The 18,334-nt window shown below is 36.7% G+C and overlaps 1 protein-coding gene across 3 annotated transcripts in view; it reads right to left on the bottom strand.

The window, feature by feature from the left end:
- The window catches only part of LOC107719577 (leucine-rich repeat and immunoglobulin-like domain-containing nogo receptor-interacting protein 3), a 37,642-nt gene that overhangs the window by 7,789 nt on the left and 11,519 nt on the right, over positions 1–18,334 (bottom strand). The window contains exon 2 of one of the 3 annotated variants that reach the window (XM_016527032.1): positions 6,962–7,226. The exons of the other annotated variants lie outside the window; for them this stretch is intronic. The gene's annotated coding sequence lies outside the window, so the exon portion shown is untranslated. The remainder of the gene's footprint in view (positions 1–6,961; positions 7,227–18,334) is intronic. 3 annotated transcript variants of the gene reach the window in all.

The raw sequence follows: 18,334 nt of genomic DNA, 5'->3' as shown, positions 1-18,334 counted from the left end.
TATAAGTTGCATCAACGATTTAACAGACTTTAATTGCAGTGTTCTTAATCTTTATAAGTTAGTAGTACTGTTCGGGTTTACAGTGTGGGGGCGTGTTAGAACGAGCCGTTTTAGGTAGGTGTGGTTGATTCTTAACTTTTATAAAGAATATCTCTTTGGATTTGAGACTTTATTCTTTGCAACTTTACAGATCTTCTTTATGCACCAAGAGCTTGTAACACTCCAAAGAGAAAGGAAAACTTGAAATCGCATCATATGACCCCTTTAAATATATTACATAATAAAATTACTAAAAATTAAACTAATATTAAAATGAAAATGAAAAAAAATTATAACAGTATTACTATAATATTATATATAATATTATGTTATATATATTTATTTATTAATAGTATACTATTAATACTATAATATAGAAATACTATAATAGTATATAAATAACACTAGTTTGATATTTTGTTATCTAATGCAATCACATTCATACATTTTTTGTGACTTAAGTGTCGTCTACCATTTTGTCTACTTAACCATTTTTTGGGTACTTAAACTTGCAGTGTTAGTCATTTTATGCAATCATAAGAAGCCTAAAATCAACGCATCCTGGAATCATACTATTAAGAGCTAGTCGGAGTGAAAAGGAAATGAAAAACATTCAACCGGTTTGAAGCAGTGCTTGTTTTGAAAAACACGTAACTATGTGGTGCTTAATGTTTCTGTCGAATCCAGGATATTGTCCTACATAAACAAGACCAGGTTTAATGATGAGAATAGAAAAAAATAGCAGCATAAGCACAGACTGACATCGCACAAACATCAGAGAGAAAAGTCTATCGGGGTTGAAAAAACAAAAAAAAACTCTTAAACAGATGATACAAACTGGGAGCAATTAAGGCAGCCTAGTACCTTAATTAGAGAGAAAGCACATTAAAAGGAATAATGAACACACACTGGAAGAGAAAAAAAAATTCTAGGGCAGGTGCAAGAACTCATGGAGGGGGCCATGAGCTGAAGGGAAGTGTGTGGAGGCGTCAACTTTCCCATATATCACTGCTGGATCTGCACTAGTTTAGTGCAGCTGATGGCACTCTTCAACTCACATCGATTTAAAATGCTGCCCACACATCTCTTTACATAACCGTTCGTAACCTCCTCATTCTGTCTCCTGCTGCTCCGCAAGCCCATCTATCATCTGCAGCTTGGGGAAACCCGACAGTGGCCCGCGAGCAGACAGTAAGACAGGATGAAGTGAACCAAGGATGAGGAAGGGGCAAATGACAGATGCTCAGGGTGAATGTCGACTCCCTGGAGGTGCCATCTCAAGGGGACGTCGTACTTCACAGAAGCAATGGAATCCTTGGCCAAACAAAAGCCGACAAGGGCATTGGCGTGTTGCTGGAGAACAGAAGCCATCTGAGACCAGAGACCTTCTTGGATTCAGCAGACGTTTGGGAGTTCAAGGAGATGACGAACAAGGAGCAGGGACTGCGAAATGCTGACTTTATACATGCTGACTGTGTGAAGAACAAACAATCATGGCTTTTTAAACACTACAGAAGTCATTTTGAGAAACTTAAAGCGAAAATTTGGCCAGAATTGACCCTCATGTTGTTCTAAGCCTGAACAACTTTCATACATCTGTGGAACATACAATTCTACATTTTGAAAAATGTCAGGTTTTTTTGTCTATACATTGAAAGTCTATGGGTTCCAAATGTTTTAGTTTTGGACCCCATTGACTTTAGTTAAATTTTCAAAAACATTCTTCAAATTATCTTCTTTTATGTTCCACAGAAGAAATAAAGTCATACAGCCTTGTAAACATAAACAAGACCAAGTTTGGAACAGGAAATGTCAAAGATAATAATCAAATTTAACAGAAGCTGAAAATTTACATTCTAAACCATAAATCACGATCACTATATGGCTTAATGCAATTATTTAATCACAAATGCTCTGCGCTGCCTCTTTCAGTTTTAACATTTGAAAATGAAGAAATTAAGACAGCTGTACTGTAATATTGTGCAGTCACAAGGAGGATCAAAATCACAGGAGCGAAGTTGGCGTCCAAAAGGGTGTTTATTTCGAGCAGATGTGCAAAATGTGCAAATAAATATGTTTAAGAGCTTAAAACGAAGACTATTAATAAAAACAGTCTGAAACCAGAACTGAATTGATATAAAAATCACAAAGTTTGGGGAAAAATTGTGCAGCCCTACAAATAAGCACAGCAAAAAACTTGTTTTTTTTTTCAATTTAAATAACAATTGCAAATTTTATCAGAAAAATTATCACAATTAAGATTTTTTTCCCAAATCGTGCAGCCCTACTTGTAGTTCTCTTTGCACATTAACTAGTATTGGAAGTATCTGAACATGAAAATCATATCACCTTTAATAAAAGAAGGTTAAAAACATTCATGAAGCTTCACCTGGATCTGGTTCATGAACAGGCATGCTAATCAGCTAAAAGCTAATGAGAGATGACATGCTATTGTAGGAGCGGCGCAGGACAATCACACACAACTCTTGAGGGGATAGAGTGTCAATTGTGTTTCAGGGAAGAAAGACAATGACTCAGCGCAGCCTGAGAACATGACTTGTTTAACATGCATATCTGATCCAGGTGAGAACAGAAAGACCCTCTATTCTAGCAACAACTGGCATCGCTCAGTTTCCTGATGGGATGAATTATTCAGTTTATCATGGTCCATGAACATGACCTACTAGCACAAAGAGACTGACCACGCCTCCCTGATGGACCAACTCCAACAAGAATAGTGATGTACAGTATTGAACATTCGCTCTTTTATTGGCTTACAATCCTGTGAATAAACTGACTGATGCTCTACTTGACAGCTGCTTGGCACGGTGCTTAATGCTTTTATCTTCGCTCAGTCATGTTAGATGACCTGATCCTTGGCTTCAGCTATGGTGCAGGAACTAGATAATTAGGTCAAAGATAAGCTTGGTACTAACTAAATGTGGCAATCAAGACAGAAAAACGTAAACAGACAGCCACTGCTGGCATCTTCTTCATGGTGTCGTTTTCTCTAATCAAAACTACTTTGAATTGACGTAGCCAGGCCAAGAATGGATTACGACCCATGGTTATTTTTAAATAATTTAAACAATATTATTATTATTATTAAAATATACATATTTCAAATAGCTTAAATACCTTTTCTTTCACATTCCAAATTTTCGAGGCTACAAGGAGGATTTTTGCACATGTGGTTTGTGTTGGTTCTAAACTTAATTCAGAATTTTTGAAAAAAAAAAAAAAAAAAGTATGTGATGAAGGCCAAAACGCCTTGACCTTGAAAAATTATCCAGCTTTCGAGGAAGAAGCCATTTGGTTTCATTTCTAAATGAAAAACACTATTTACAGCCAATTTCCATGGACATATGGAGAGCACAGTTTCTCCACAGGATGTTGATAATGACATTGAAAACAATGGCTGTTGGCCAAAAAAAGTCACGTGAATGTGACTGAAGAGAGAAACCAATGTCGTAAGGCTCACCGTGCTCACAGTTTTGTCTGACTCACAGCCCCTCGGGCCACGTCTGACTCATTTGCACAATTATAATTGAAAGTCGTCAAAATGCAGCAGTACTAAAGTTCAGCTTTGAGATGGAGTCTAATGATTTTGACATTAAAGGGTCATTTGCCTTTACTAAACGATTAAATATTTAAATTTTCAAAAACATTCTTCAAATTATCTTCTTTTATGTTCCACAGAAGAAATAAAGTCATACAGCCTTGTAAACATAAACAAGACCAAGTTTGGAACAGGAAATGTCAAAGATAATAATCAAATTTAACAGAAGCTGAAAATTTACATTCTAAACCATAAATCACGATCACTATATGGCTTAATGCAATTATTTAATCACAAATGCTCTGCGCTGCCTCTTTCAGTTTTAACATTTGAAAATGAAGAAATTAAGACAGCTGTACTGTAATATTGTGCAGTCACAAGGAGGATCAAAATCACAGGAGCGAAGTTGGCGTCCAAAAGGGTGTTTATTTCGAGCAGATGTGCAAAATGTGCAAATAAATATGTTTAAGAGCTTAAAACGAAGACTATTAATAAAAACAGTCTGAAACCAGAACTGAATTGATATAAAAATCACAAAGTTTGGGGAAAAATTGTGCAGCCCTACAAATAAGCACAGCAAAAAACTTGTTTTTTTTTTCAATTTAAATAACAATTGCAAATTTTATCAGAAAAATTATCACAATTAAGATTTTTTTCCCAAATCGTGCAGCCCTACTTGTAGTTCTCTTTGCACATTAACTAGTATTGGAAGTATCTGAACATGAAAATCATATCACCTTTAATAAAAGAAGGTTAAAAACATTCATGAAGCTTCACCTGGATCTGGTTCATGAACAGGCATGCTAATCAGCTAAAAGCTAATGAGAGATGACATGCTATTGTAGGAGCGGCGCAGGACAATCACACACAACTCTTGAGGGGATAGAGTGTCAATTGTGTTTCAGGGAAGAAAGACAATGACTCAGCGCAGCCTGAGAACATGACTTGTTTAACATGCATATCTGATCCAGGTGAGAACAGAAAGACCCTCTATTCTAGCAACAACTGGCATCGCTCAGTTTCCTGATGGGATGAATTATTCAGTTTATCATGGTCCATGAACATGACCTACTAGCACAAAGAGACTGACCACGCCTCCCTGATGGACCAACTCCAACAAGAATAGTGATGTACAGTATTGAACATTCGCTCTTTTATTGGCTTACAATCCTGTGAATAAACTGACTGATGCTCTACTTGACAGCTGCTTAATGCTTTTATCTTCGCTCAGAGTCATGTTAGATGACCTGATCCTTGGCTTCAGCTATGGTGCAGGAACTAGATAATTAGGTCAAAGATAAGCTTGGTACTAACTAAATGTGGCAATCAAGACAGAAAAACGTAAACAGACAACCACTGCTGGCATCTTCTTCATGGTGTCGTTTTCTCTAATCAAAACTACTTTGAATTGACGTAGCCAGGCCAAGAATGGATTACGACCCATGGTTATTTTTAAATAATTTAAACAATATTATTATTATTATTAAAATATACATATTTCAAATAGCTTAAATACCTTTTCTTTCACATTCCAAATTTTCGAGGCTACAAGGAGGATTTTTGCACATGTGGTTTGTGTTGGTTCTAAACTTAATTCAGAATTTTTGAAAAAAAAAAAAAAAAAAGTATGTGATGAAGGCCAAAACGCCTTGACCTTGAAAAATTATCCAGCTTTCGAGGAAGAAGCCATTTGGTTTCATTTCTAAATGAAAAACACTATTTACAGCCAATTTCCATGGACATATGGAGAGCACAGTTTCTCCACAGGATGTTGATAATGACATTGAAAACAATGGCTGTTGGCCAAAAAAAGTCACGTGAATGTGACTGAAGAGAGAAACCAATGTCGTAAGGCTCACCGTGCTCACAGTTTTGTCTGACTCACAGCCCCTCGGGCCACGTCTGACTCATTTGCACAATTATAATTGAAAGTCGTCAAAATGCAGCAGTACTAAAGTTCAGCTTTGAGATGGAGTCTAATGATTTTGACATTAAAGGGTCATTTGCCTTTACTAAACGATTAAATATGCCTTTATCACAAATTGCAAGTATATTTATTTTGGCGCTTATATTAAAAGGTCAGGTTTAAAAACATTAATTCAGGAAAGAAACAAGATGGTATTCACAGTATAACTGAGTCACTGAATCATATGGAAGCCTGATTCCACCATGGAATTCAAAAAATAAAGGTAATCGCAACTTTTTAATCTCACAATTCAGGCTTTTTTTCCACAATTCGGAGTTTATAGGTAGCAATTCAGACTCGGACTTGTGAGATATGAGATAAAAACTCGCAATTGTGAGAAAAAAAGTTATAGTTATAGCTACCTTTTTGTTGCATGGTGGAAACAAAAAGAAATTAGGGGAAATAAACTCAGAATTCTGAGGAAAATGTCTAAATTGCAAGATATAAACTTAGAATTATAAGATGTAAACTCAGAATTGCGAGGAAAAAAAACGTTATCTCGCAATTCTGTTTTTTGTTTTTTTTTGACAATTGCAAGTTTTATATTTCGCAATTCTGTTTATATTACAAAGTTGTAAGAATTGTGAGGAAGAAATTCTGACCTATACAGTAAAAAAAAGTATTTATTTATTTTTATTCCATGGCAGAAATCGACTTACATAGAATAATTTACTAAAACTGATTCATTCAAAACACATTGATTCATTCAGGAACGCAAAACAACAACTGTCTTTGACTCAGTCACTGATTCATTCACTAAAACCGACTCAAAAACATTGATTCATTTAGAAATGGAACAACTGTATGAGTGAATCACTGAATCATTCACTAAAACCAATTCCTTCAAAACACTGATTCATTTAGGAACTAAAAAAGTGGTTGTCTTAGTGAATGAACCACATTCGTATTAATTTCATTCAGGAACAGAACACCACTGTGTTGCATTTCTTGGAGACGTGCGACTTTTGATTCTTCTGTGGCTTCATTTGGAATTATTTTCATTGGTGGAGTAAAAACAGATGACGTAATGGGAACTATTTTGTCTAAAATGTAAGTTATTCATTAACGTCTTAGATTTTTTTTTAACTATAGTATTACTCAGGCAAATAGAAATGTTGTTCAAATATTTATGGCTGTTATAAAAGAAAGCATTAAAGATACCAAGGTTTTTGAAAATTCACTGGATGAAGTAGCTCAGATTACAATGACGGTGGCTGTCATACTCCATTATGGCGTGACTCATCAGATTTAACATGGAGCGACATCCCAGAGAGCTCAAATCCTGAAGCATCTCCAGATATATTCTCTTGAGCAAATAAAATAATTAGCGCCTGTGGTATCAACTTTAAAATGTCAAAATATACACCTCACAATATTTTCCACCAAACATAAATTACCTTCCGCTGCTTCAGTATTTCACAAGATCAGTTTCCCTTGTAGTTACGCAGCAGCTAATGAGTTCCACTGGGTAGTCCAGGTCCTAGTAGCACTGCAGTCAGCATGCATGTGGATAGGGCAACAGTAAAGTAGGTCAGCCATGTGCGGCACCCCTGGCATTTGGGCACAGCCAGCAGTACCCGTAAATTAACGTCCTCTCTGAAAGCCCCTCCAAATTGAGACACGGCACTGACAGGACTGCCGCCAGTCACTGGATCCTCAAAGCTGAGGAAATAAATCAAGAGGATTACAGAAGTGGCATGAAGATTGTGATTACACACGAGTGCAGTGTCATAAACTGCAAACGTTTATCACCATGACTCAATGACGTCTTCTGAGTATGCTCTAAAGTCAATAAAACAAAGCCTAAAGTGGACACATACAGTACACTCACCCGCCACTTTATTTGGTACACCTGCTAATACCGGGTTGAACCTCCTTTAGAACTGCCTTAATTTTTCATGGCATAGATTCAACAAGGTGCCGGAAACATTCCTCAGAACTTTTGGTCCATATTGACATGACAGCATCATGCAGTTGCTGCAGATTTGTCGGCTGCTCATCCATGATGCCAGTCTCCCGTTCCACCACATCCCAAAGGTGTGCTATTGGATTGAGATCTGGTGACTGTGGAGGCCATTTGAGTATATTGAACTCATTGTCATGTTCAAGAACCCAGTTTGAGATGATTTGAGCTTTCTGACATGACGCGTTAGAAATGTCAGCAAAAATATTTAGGTAGTCTGGCATTTAAACGATGATTAAATGGTACTATTATTAATAAATATATGGTGCCCCTATTATGCCATTTCGAATATTGCCTTTCATGCAGTGACAGCCTCACGGGCTGGGCGGACAAAACAACAAGGCCAAGTCAGCTAGCCAGCTGGACGAGTCAGACTTTGGCCCTCTAGTGGGGGCAGACTGTGGGGGCTTTGACAGCAGGGACACCTCCTCCATGTCATCCCTCCAGCCGGGACACTTTCTCCTCACCAAAGACCAGGAGAAGGCCATTAAGGCCATGACCCCAGAGCAGGAGGAAACTGCATCACTCCTGTCCAGCATCTCTCATACTGCCGATACGGCTTACCTTCCTCCGTCTGGCTACCGATTGGTCAGCGAGAGCGAGTGGAATCTGCTGCAGCAAGAGGTCAGATAGTAAATGCTTTTTAGGGGGTGTTTTTGTTTGTTTCAGCTGTCTCTATTTTGTTTTCTTTACTGTTGAACCCAGCTAAACAGTAGCCTTGTTATTGAAAATACACTCACCAGCCACTTTATTAGGTACACCTTGCTAGTATTGGGTTGGACCCCCTTTTGCCTTCAGAACGTAATTCTTTGTGGCATAGATTCAACAAAATGCTGGAAACATTTCCCAGAAATTGACATTGGAGGTTGCAGATCCATGACGTGAATCTCCTATTCCACCACACCCAAAGGTGCTCTATTGAATTGTGATCTGGTGACTCTGGAGGTCATTTGAGTATATTGAACTCATTGTCATGTTCAAGAACCCAGTTTGAGATGATTTGAGCTTTCTGACATGACGCGTTAGAAATGTCAGCAAAAATATTTAGGTAGTCTGGCATTTAAACGATGATTAAATGGTACTATTATTAATAAATATATGGTGCCCCTATTATGCCATTTCGAATATTGCCTTTCATGCAGTGTGTAATGTAATGTGAATGTAAGCGATCTGCAAAGTTGTAAAGCCGAAAGTGCACGATGAATAAAGTTATTGTCTCCTAAAAGAAAGAATCGACTCGGAACAGCCTAAACGAGTCGTCAGTAATTCGAATCCCACTTTTGTGACGGCTACACATCACGGTGTATCACATTTGCATAATGCCCGCCTATATTCTACGTTATATTCTCAAACACTGTGGCTTGTTCGTGTGGTTAACATCATGTCGAGAAGACAATGTGTCCTACACTGGGAAAGTAAATTTGTTTTATTTTCACTTCTGAAAGAAGAGGCAGCAAAGAATCAGTGGTTAAAAAAAAATTTCCACTGTATCACAGCAGTACAACCCCAATCTTTTATTTGTGTTCCCGCCATTTTACTGACGACTGCTTCTCCAATCTCGGGATTCACAAAAAGCTTGCTCTTGAAAAATGGCTCAGTACCAATGTTACTTCAAATTAGTTTTCCTTGCAGAGCAAAACTTTTCTCTATTGGGCGGACATTTCGTCCACCTGAGCAAAAACATTTATACCAGACGTGTACAGCGCACACACAAAAAGTGTGTAACTTTTAACTTTAATGTGCTATTATATTTGATTTGGCCCTTGATGTAACTAAATGATGAAACTTTTAGGTTATATGTGCCCATCATCCGATATTTCCACCACTTAATCAAGCCACTCTTCTTTAAAACATGATGACGTTTTATTTCATATCATTACGTTTGCATTGGCTCTCGTGTTGAGCTATTTTATCTGCAAACATTGAAGTATTCGATTTCTACAGCGACTGATTTGGCGCACATCATTCTCTTTCTATGAAACCTGTAAACCGGTTCTATATCGACACCAACTCTATCGTGGTTTGCCCAAGCATTTAAATTATTTCGCATTTATTAGGTTTCAATCAAATGGCTTTTTCAACTCCTTTTTGCATCTGTCCTGTGCACGGCATATTATTAATAAATATATGGTGCCCCTATTATGCCATTTCGAATATTGCCTTTCATGCAGTGTGTAATGTAATGTGAATGTAAGCGATCTGCAAAGTTGTAAAGCCGAAAGTGCACGATGAATAAAGTTATTGTCTCCTAAAAGAAAGAATCGACTCGGAACAGCCTAAACGAGTCGTCAGTAATTCGAATCCCACTTTTGTGACGGCTACACATCACGGTGTATCACATTTGCATAATGCCCGCCTATATTCTACGTTATATTCTCAAACACTGTGGCTTGTTCGTGTGGTTAACATCATGTCGAGAAGACAATGTGTCCTACACTGGGAAAGTAAATTTGTTTTATTTTCACTTCTGAAAGAAGAGGCAGCAAAGAATCAGTGGTTAAAAAAAAATTTCCACTGTATCACAGCAGTACAACCCCAATCTTTTATTTGTGTTCCCGCCATTTTACTGACGACTGCTTCTCCAATCTCGGGATTCACAAAAAGCTTGCTCTTGAAAAATGGCTCAGTACCAATGTTACTTCAAATTAGTTTTCCTTGCAGAGCAAAACTTTTCTCTATTGGGCGGACATTTCGTCCACCTGAGCAAAAACATTTATACCAGACGTGTACAGCGCACACACAAAAAGTGTGTAACTTTTAACTTTAATGTGCTATTATATTTGATTTGGCCCTTGATGTAACTAAATGATGAAACTTTTAGGTTATATGTGCCCATCATCCGATATTTCCACCACTTAATCAAGCCACTCTTCTTTAAAACATGATGACGTTTTATTTCATATCATTACGTTTGCATTGGCTCTCGTGTTGAGCTATTTTATCTGCAAACATTGAAGTATTCGATTTCTACAGCGACTGATTTGGCGCACATCATTCTCTTTCTATGAAACCTGTAAACCGGTTCTATATCGACACCAACTCTATCGTGGTTTGCCCAAGCATTTAAATTATTTCGCATTTATTAGGTTTCAATCAAATGGCTTTTTCAACTCCTTTTTGCATCTGTCCTGTGCACGGCATATTGAGAAGAGATGATGCCAACCCCTCAGAGGACCTCAGATGATGCCAACCCTGAAACAACATACAGAATTACCAAATTTTGCTATAAGTTTGATTGCAACATATAATAATTGCTGTTAATAGTATTCATCATCTGTTTGATTACGTCTTTAATTGATTTTTCCGTACATTTCTGCCATATGTACATTAACTGGCAGTCACCACTGATAAGCTACTACTAAATATATTGTAGAAACTTATTTTTCTGTAAAGCTGCTTTGAAACAATTTGTATCGTGAAAAGCGTTATACAAATAAACTTTGAACTGAATATTATTTCTTCTGCATAGCCGTGACATAAGTGGCACGTGCGCAGCTTAGAGGGAACACTGCTCAGTATCCAGTTTATTTGAACCAGCTGGCTCCACTGAATCACAACCTGTAAGTAAGTAAGTATGTTTATATTTTCTATATTTATATTGCCATGTCATGAAAAAGAAAAAAACATACTCATGAAACAAAGGACACATCTAATTATGATGCCTTCCACTACAACCTCTTGAGATACTTATCCTAACTGCCAATTCATTAGCGCAATTGACTCTTGGGGCCAATTACATGTAAACACAGGGTGATAAAATTACAAGGCATTCCATTAGGGCGAATATAACACTGAAGTTGCATAAGCTTTTAATTAGAAGGACGAGAGAGCTGAAGAAAGGTGAGCATGAAGCCTGGTATTGCATGAGAAATGTTTTTGGGCAGTGTCGGAAAAGGCCACGACCTAGCTAGGTCGCATGGCGGAGGTGGGACGCCGTCCTGCGGTCATCTGAATGGATTAGAAGACACCCTTCACTGGCTGGCATTCTAACCCTGTCAAAACGAATCACTTCAGACTGCCTGGCCACTGCCTAGTGGGTTAGCTTTGCCTTCCATGAAAGTGAATTTGGATGTATATCACATGATTTCGGAATCAGTCACACAAAAAACACACATACATGTACATAATGGTTTTACTTCTGCTGACTGTTTTGAAGTATGACTTGTCCCTGGTTAGCAAGTCCAGAATGCATTAGCATTTATGCTACAAATGCAAACAGCTACATGTCTCACAAAACATTTGGGATCACTTTTACTCCTGTGGGATCATCTGAAACATTTTTTTACACAGGATCTTAGTGCACCGCTATGCTAATGGGCTAATAGATATGCTAGTTGTTCATACAGTCAGAGTGTGACCTTTGGATGAGATTGGCAATCCTTTGCTAATCTATTGCTAGTTGCAGCAGCTGCAATGACAATCAGACCCTCCGGCTGTTGGCAACCCGTCTGCTGCCTCTTCGCAACATCGTTGCCTTTAATCAATGTTCTTACTGCTTACAAATCAGCGAGAGCAATTAGACACTATTAGCTGGAATTATCAAGCACCAATGAGAGCCGTTTCTTATTCTCCTGCTGCGTGAAAGCTGAAGCTCAGTTTTTACCTCAGTAATTTACCGTTCCTTCCAATTACAAGAAGCCTTTGGCAAAAACCCACAAATTCTCCTCTGACATAGTAGCTCTGTATCAAAAACTAACAAGCTGCCTACATTGGCGGAATCCTAGCTGTCATGCAACTTCATATGTGACTGATTAAGAGCGCACTAAATAGGCAACAACTCACAAAATAGTGCTCCTCACAGGAGAATGTGACTCGTTATTAGTTAGCATGTTGCTAAACTAACAGCATGATATAAGCATAAAATGTACATTCAAGCTCACATAAATGAGATAAAATCAAGTTTTAATTACACTGAAAAACTTTTAAATCAACACTTTTTTTCAATGAATGAAATACAAGAACTTATAATCAACATTTCACCTAATTCACCATCTTTAACTTATTTAGTGAGCTTGAGTGCAAAGCATTAGCAGTAGCTCGAAAATAAGGCAGCATAATTAAGTTGCCTACCTTAAAACTCAGAAGAGCCTGTGATCCCTTAAAATACTACCTCTGTGGACAGCTTACTATGTTTTCAGATGGAGCATCAACCAAAAAAGTCTAGGAATCCATAAAGGGGTAGTGAGAATAGAACGACATCTATTTAATTCCATTAACAAATTGCTGAATCGTAAAAGACTTTCACATGTTGCATCTTTTTCCGAACTCACAGATCGTAAGCAATTTGCTATCATGGGTGGATTTAGGTATGAGGTTGGTGTCGTGCACTCTGTAGTCCCTCAGGGATCAATTTTGGGCCCCATGCTTTTTAACATCTACATTTTTCCACTTGGTCAACTTTTGAGATCTCTTGGTCTTAAATTTCATTTTTATGCAGTTGACACTCAAATTTACATGCATTCAAAACCTGATGATACTGTGCCTGTGGATTTTCTTTCTCAATGTATTTCTAAGACAAAGGAATGGATGTCACAACATTTTCTTTGTCTTAACAGGGAACCGATTGACATTATGCTCATTGGTTCACCCCACCAAATACGTAAAGCTGGGTCAGTTGATGGTCCTATCATGGAGTTTCTGGGGCAAAACTAAAAAATCTGGCGGTGATTTTTGATTCTAGTCTAACATGTGAGCCTCATGTTCAGAATACTGTTAAAACATCTTTCTTTCATCTTAGAAATATCACCAGATTACGTCCAATGCTGTCCTTCCCTGTTGCTGAGAAGTTGATTAACACTTTTGTATTTTCCCGTATTGATTATTGCAATGCTTTGTTGGCTGGGGTTTCAAAAGCTACCCTAAACAAATTGCAGGTCGTGCAAAATGTGGTTGCAAGAATCCTAACTAGAACTAAGATAAGAGATCATATTACTCCTATCTTGGAGTCTTTGCATTGGCTCCCTGTTAGGTTTAGGGTTGATTTTAAAATAATTCTGATGCTTACTTATAAGGCTTTACATGATCTGGCACCTCAATATTTGTCTGAGGTTTTATCTCCCTATACCCCAAAGTGTGACCTTCATTCATCTGAAACGGGTCTGTTAACTGTTGTCAACCCGTTTAAGATCGATGGGCTTTTTCATCATTAGCTCCAAAACTATGGAACTCTTTACCTATTGAGATAAGGCAAGCAAAATCCCTTAATCCCTTTTTAAATCTCACATTAAAACTTATTTTTTAGGGTATCTTTTACTTGATTTTTTGGTATTAATTCTATATTATTTTATTTTTAAGTGTTTTGAATGCATATCTTCTTTTCTTGCTTATTTTATAATCTTCACATGGTGTATTTTGCTTGTATTTTGTTATTTTACTTGTTTATGTAAAGCGCTTTGAGATATAACATTAAAAGGCGCTATAGAAAATAATTCTTATTACCATTCTTCTTATTATTATTATCTATAAAATTGCCATTTCAAGGGTGTCTTGAGTGTTTCGAGGTTTCTCTATTGAAATGTGTGTCAAATAATAAACTGCTTTTAAAGTGTCTCAAAATCAGTGGTTGCTCTAATCTCTGTCTGGCACTAGTGGAGTTCAACTTCCTTGAGAGGTTTGAACTCTAGAACTGAATTGCAAAGTTGAGGCCTGGAAAATGCAAATTGATCAAATCAAATGCACACACTCTTGGCTCACTTGAGTGAATTGAAAAGACAGGTTGTAACTTCTCCTTGACTAGTTTTTATGCTCTTCTTGTGGAAATTTTGTTTTTGACAGAGGATTTACAATATACACTAGAACACGACTCCATACATTCATCACTGCATTCAGTTGACCTGTATATTTGAGAACACGGTGACAACCATTTGACACCAGGTCACCACTGACCCCAGCAGCTGTTGTGGGATAATGAGTGGGAGGTTAAGTATGGAGTGACTCGAGTCAAACTGGGTCCCTTGAGTTACAGACAAAACATGGGACACCCATTGACACGCAAGTGGAAAAAGCCCTCATGGAAAAATAATCTAGTCAGTCTAGGCTTTTGATTGTTGGTGATTAATGCCAGTTTACACCTTAAAGTGAAAAATAAAGGAGAATTGATACTGGAGATACTTTATAGCCACATTGTGTGATATAGTCCTATTTATAAGAAAAAATTACAATTGTGAGATATAAAGTTGCAATGACAAGAGATGCAATAAGAAAGCTGCAATTTATGAGTCATATTGTGAGATATGACCAATTACAAGAAAAAGGTACAATTACAAAAAAATAATGCTGCAATGTTTGATATATAGTCACACAGTGAGATATAAAAGTTCCAATTACAAGAAAAAGTTGTAATTACAAAAACTAAAGCTGCAATGTATGATATATAGTCAAAAAGTGAGATATAAAAGTCCCAATTACAACAAAAAGTTGTAATTACAAAAAATAAAGCTGCAATGTATGATATATAGTCAAAAAGTGAGATATAAAAGTCCCAATTACAACAAAAAGTTGTAATTACAAAAAATAAAGCTGCAATGTATGATATATAGTCAAAAAGTGAGATATAAAAGTCCCAATTACAAGAAAGTGTTGTAATTACAAAACAATAAAGCTGCTATTTATGATACATTGTCACATTGTGAGATATAAAAGTCCCAATTACAAGAAAAAAGTTGTAATTACAAAAAATAAAGCTGCAATTTATGATTTATAATCACACTGTGAAATATAAGTCCCAATTACAAGAAAAAAGTTGTAATTACAAAAAATAAAGCTGCAATTTTTGATTTATAATCACACTGTGAATTATAAAAGTCCCAATTACAAGAAAAAAGTTGTAATTACAAAAAATAAAGCTGCAATTTACGATTTATAATCACACTGTGAAATATAAAATTCCCAATTACAAGAAAAATGTTGCAATTACAAAAAAATAAAGCTGCAATTTAGTCACATAGTGAGATATAAAAGTCCCAATTACAAGAAAAAAAGTTGTAATTGTCAGAAATAGTCATATTGTGAGATATAGCAGAAGTTACAAGAAGAAGAATAAAGTTGCAATTATGAGAAAAAGCGAGTCTCTTAAGTGTCACAATTGTGAGTAATATCATAATTACCTTTGCATTTTTTTTGGAAACAGTCTTCATTAGTGAATTATCTGCAGAGTTTTCAACAAATAGGCATCTCAAGCAATAAGCGCTTGATTTTATTAAAGAAGAGAGAAGGTAATTCAAACCTTGAATGAGTTTCCCTAAGCTTGCAGGATAATATAATCCCAGCATCTCTTATCTCATTGTAAGACTGATTGCCAACAATGACGAAAACACAAAAACACCAGCAGCATCCAAAAGTAATGATGTTTACCACCCACTCTGTGTCAAACTAGAATTATGAATACTAGTTCTTATGAAAGAAAAACCACAGAGCATACACTTGTTTTTGTCCCCTTTGGTCACAACAGCAGCATGCCGTATAAAGTCCAACCCAGCCAGAAATATGACACGCATGTGCCGGCGTAAAATAGAAGGATTAACCGTTATTACATGGGGTGATGTTCTGGGACAGCGGCCCCCGTATTTTTTGTTCTGGATGCGAGCCTGGCCTATTTCAGCGTCTTCTTTAATCCGGTGGCACACCACCTGCTTTTGCTGTTTCCAATAACCAGCTCTAATCTCTGGAATGGTTAGACAACAGTGGCCTAGCGCTGACAGCTGGCAGACTTATCTTCTAGGAAAGAGACCACACAACAGCGGGCTAACCAGCAGCAGAGGAGGTCCCTAGTAAAACCTGCTGCATCGCTAATGTTTTCGCGCTTTGTGGGATTCATTGCAGTTCTGCTATTGTCAATCCCTTCCGGCCCAGAAAACACAACAGGAGGTGTTTCGCTGCAGTTCTCAAACACCCACAAAACTGAACTAGATTATCTCGTGGCTAGAAATGTTTTGGATTTTGTCTGTTTAATCCATAGGACGCTGTTTATTGTATGAAAAGTCTATGCAAATTTCAACTTCAAGTAAATAACTCCAACATTTTTGGATCTTAATTGAGCACTCTAGTAAATAATGCTGAAAAATACATAAAGAAATCCAGATTCTATATTAGAATATTGTATTAATACTTATTTTTGTTCAAATATGCCAGAATCCCAATTGTGAGATATTAAGTTGCAATTACTGGAGAAATAAAAATAATGCAATGAATAATAATAATAATAAAAACAATAATGAGAATCAAAGACACAATTGCGAGAACAATAATACACACAAAAAAATACTCAATTCACAGTGTGAGATATAAAAGTCCTACTGTAATTATGAGAATAAAGTAGCAATTACAAAAAAAAATAAAGCTGCACTTAAAGTAAATAGAATATTAAATGAGCACTCTAGTAAATAATGCTGAATAACAAAGTATTGTATTTTTTTTTGTCAAATATGCCTGAAAAGAGCTTTTATTTTTCATTAGTGTTTGCCCGCTTCCCAGCATGCACTAAGGCATGAATGATTAATGAGGGTACAACTCATGCGACGTTGTCATTGTGTGACTACTTAAAACCTTGTGAATAAATGAATAATTTTAAATATTTAACACAATACAGTGATCTGAATCATTTGAATCTGCTTTCTAAAAAGATTTGTTCACCGATTCATTCAGTGACCGCAGGTACTAGTCTGTGGTTTTGTGTTTTGAATGAGTCATTGGATCATTATGAGTAAATGATTGAATGACTCATTCAACCGATTTGGTAAAAAAAAGAAAAAGAAAAGAAAAGCAGCTAAAACAAATATTTATACAAAAAATATACAATATTATTATAAGACTCCAGAAAGAGTGTTTAAACGTGAACGAGACGTCAGTCTCATTCAGACCTGTTTACTAGGTCCAACCAATGAAATGATTCTTCATGCGAATGCTACAGGCTTATGGTATAGCGAATGAAAAATTAGTGCATGGAAGTGAATGAGAATGATTCGTTCACTTAAGATATTTGGGGAAACTACGCTCAGAGAGATTATACAGCATGACATAACCAGGCTTGGGGAAAGACGGGAAGAAAAATGGGATTCGGGGAGAGAGGAATTTCAGAAAGCCTTCGACTCAGTGGGAACTTGACGGGTGCTCCTTTCTTACTCTCCCCAAGAGCTCAAACCTAGCGTTTCGGCTGTCACCATACCAATCCTGTGGATGTGAGCACTATCACTGCCCCGGTATTCGGGGGGAATTAACGCTGAGCCACTGCAAATGACTGACAATCCTAAGGTCTCTTTGAGAACAGGCTTAAGAAGGAAGAAAGGAAGGAGGATGAAATGAGATATGAAGTATGAAGAAAGTACAGAGGAATATCCAACACTAGGTACTTTTTCTAGCAAGCTCTGCAAATTCAAAAGGACTGCAGTCCCTTTTTCGTTATTTCTGAACATGACACCCTTTATGAGGACCTGTTATGTAACAAAAAAAATATAATAATAATTTAAATTTTGTTAAACAATAAATAACTGAGTAGCTAATAACAAAGCTATACTAATAACCAAAGACACAAAAAAAAAGAATTAGAATTGCTAGAATATATTGTAAATAATTAGCTATGCTCAGTTATGCTGCTCTCTGTTGTTGCAGCAGTTTGATATTATTGCAGTTTCAAATGTTCAGAGTTGGCAAGTTTTTATAAAATCATATTAGCTCCACATTCAAGTACACTCACCTCTGAAACAGTGAATACTGTTATTTCACAGCTGAAGTGTCTGCAAAGATATTAAGCCTACCACTAGATAGGCCTAGAAAAGAATACAATAATATATATATATATATATATATACAG

Source organism: Sinocyclocheilus rhinocerous, unplaced genomic scaffold (genome assembly GCF_001515625.1).
Source record: "Sinocyclocheilus rhinocerous isolate Xijiao unplaced genomic scaffold, SAMN03320098_v1.1 scaffold1294, whole genome shotgun sequence".
NCBI lineage: Eukaryota > Metazoa > Chordata > Actinopteri > Cypriniformes > Cyprinidae > Sinocyclocheilus > Sinocyclocheilus rhinocerous.
This window is presented reverse-complemented; position numbering and strand designations above follow the sequence as displayed.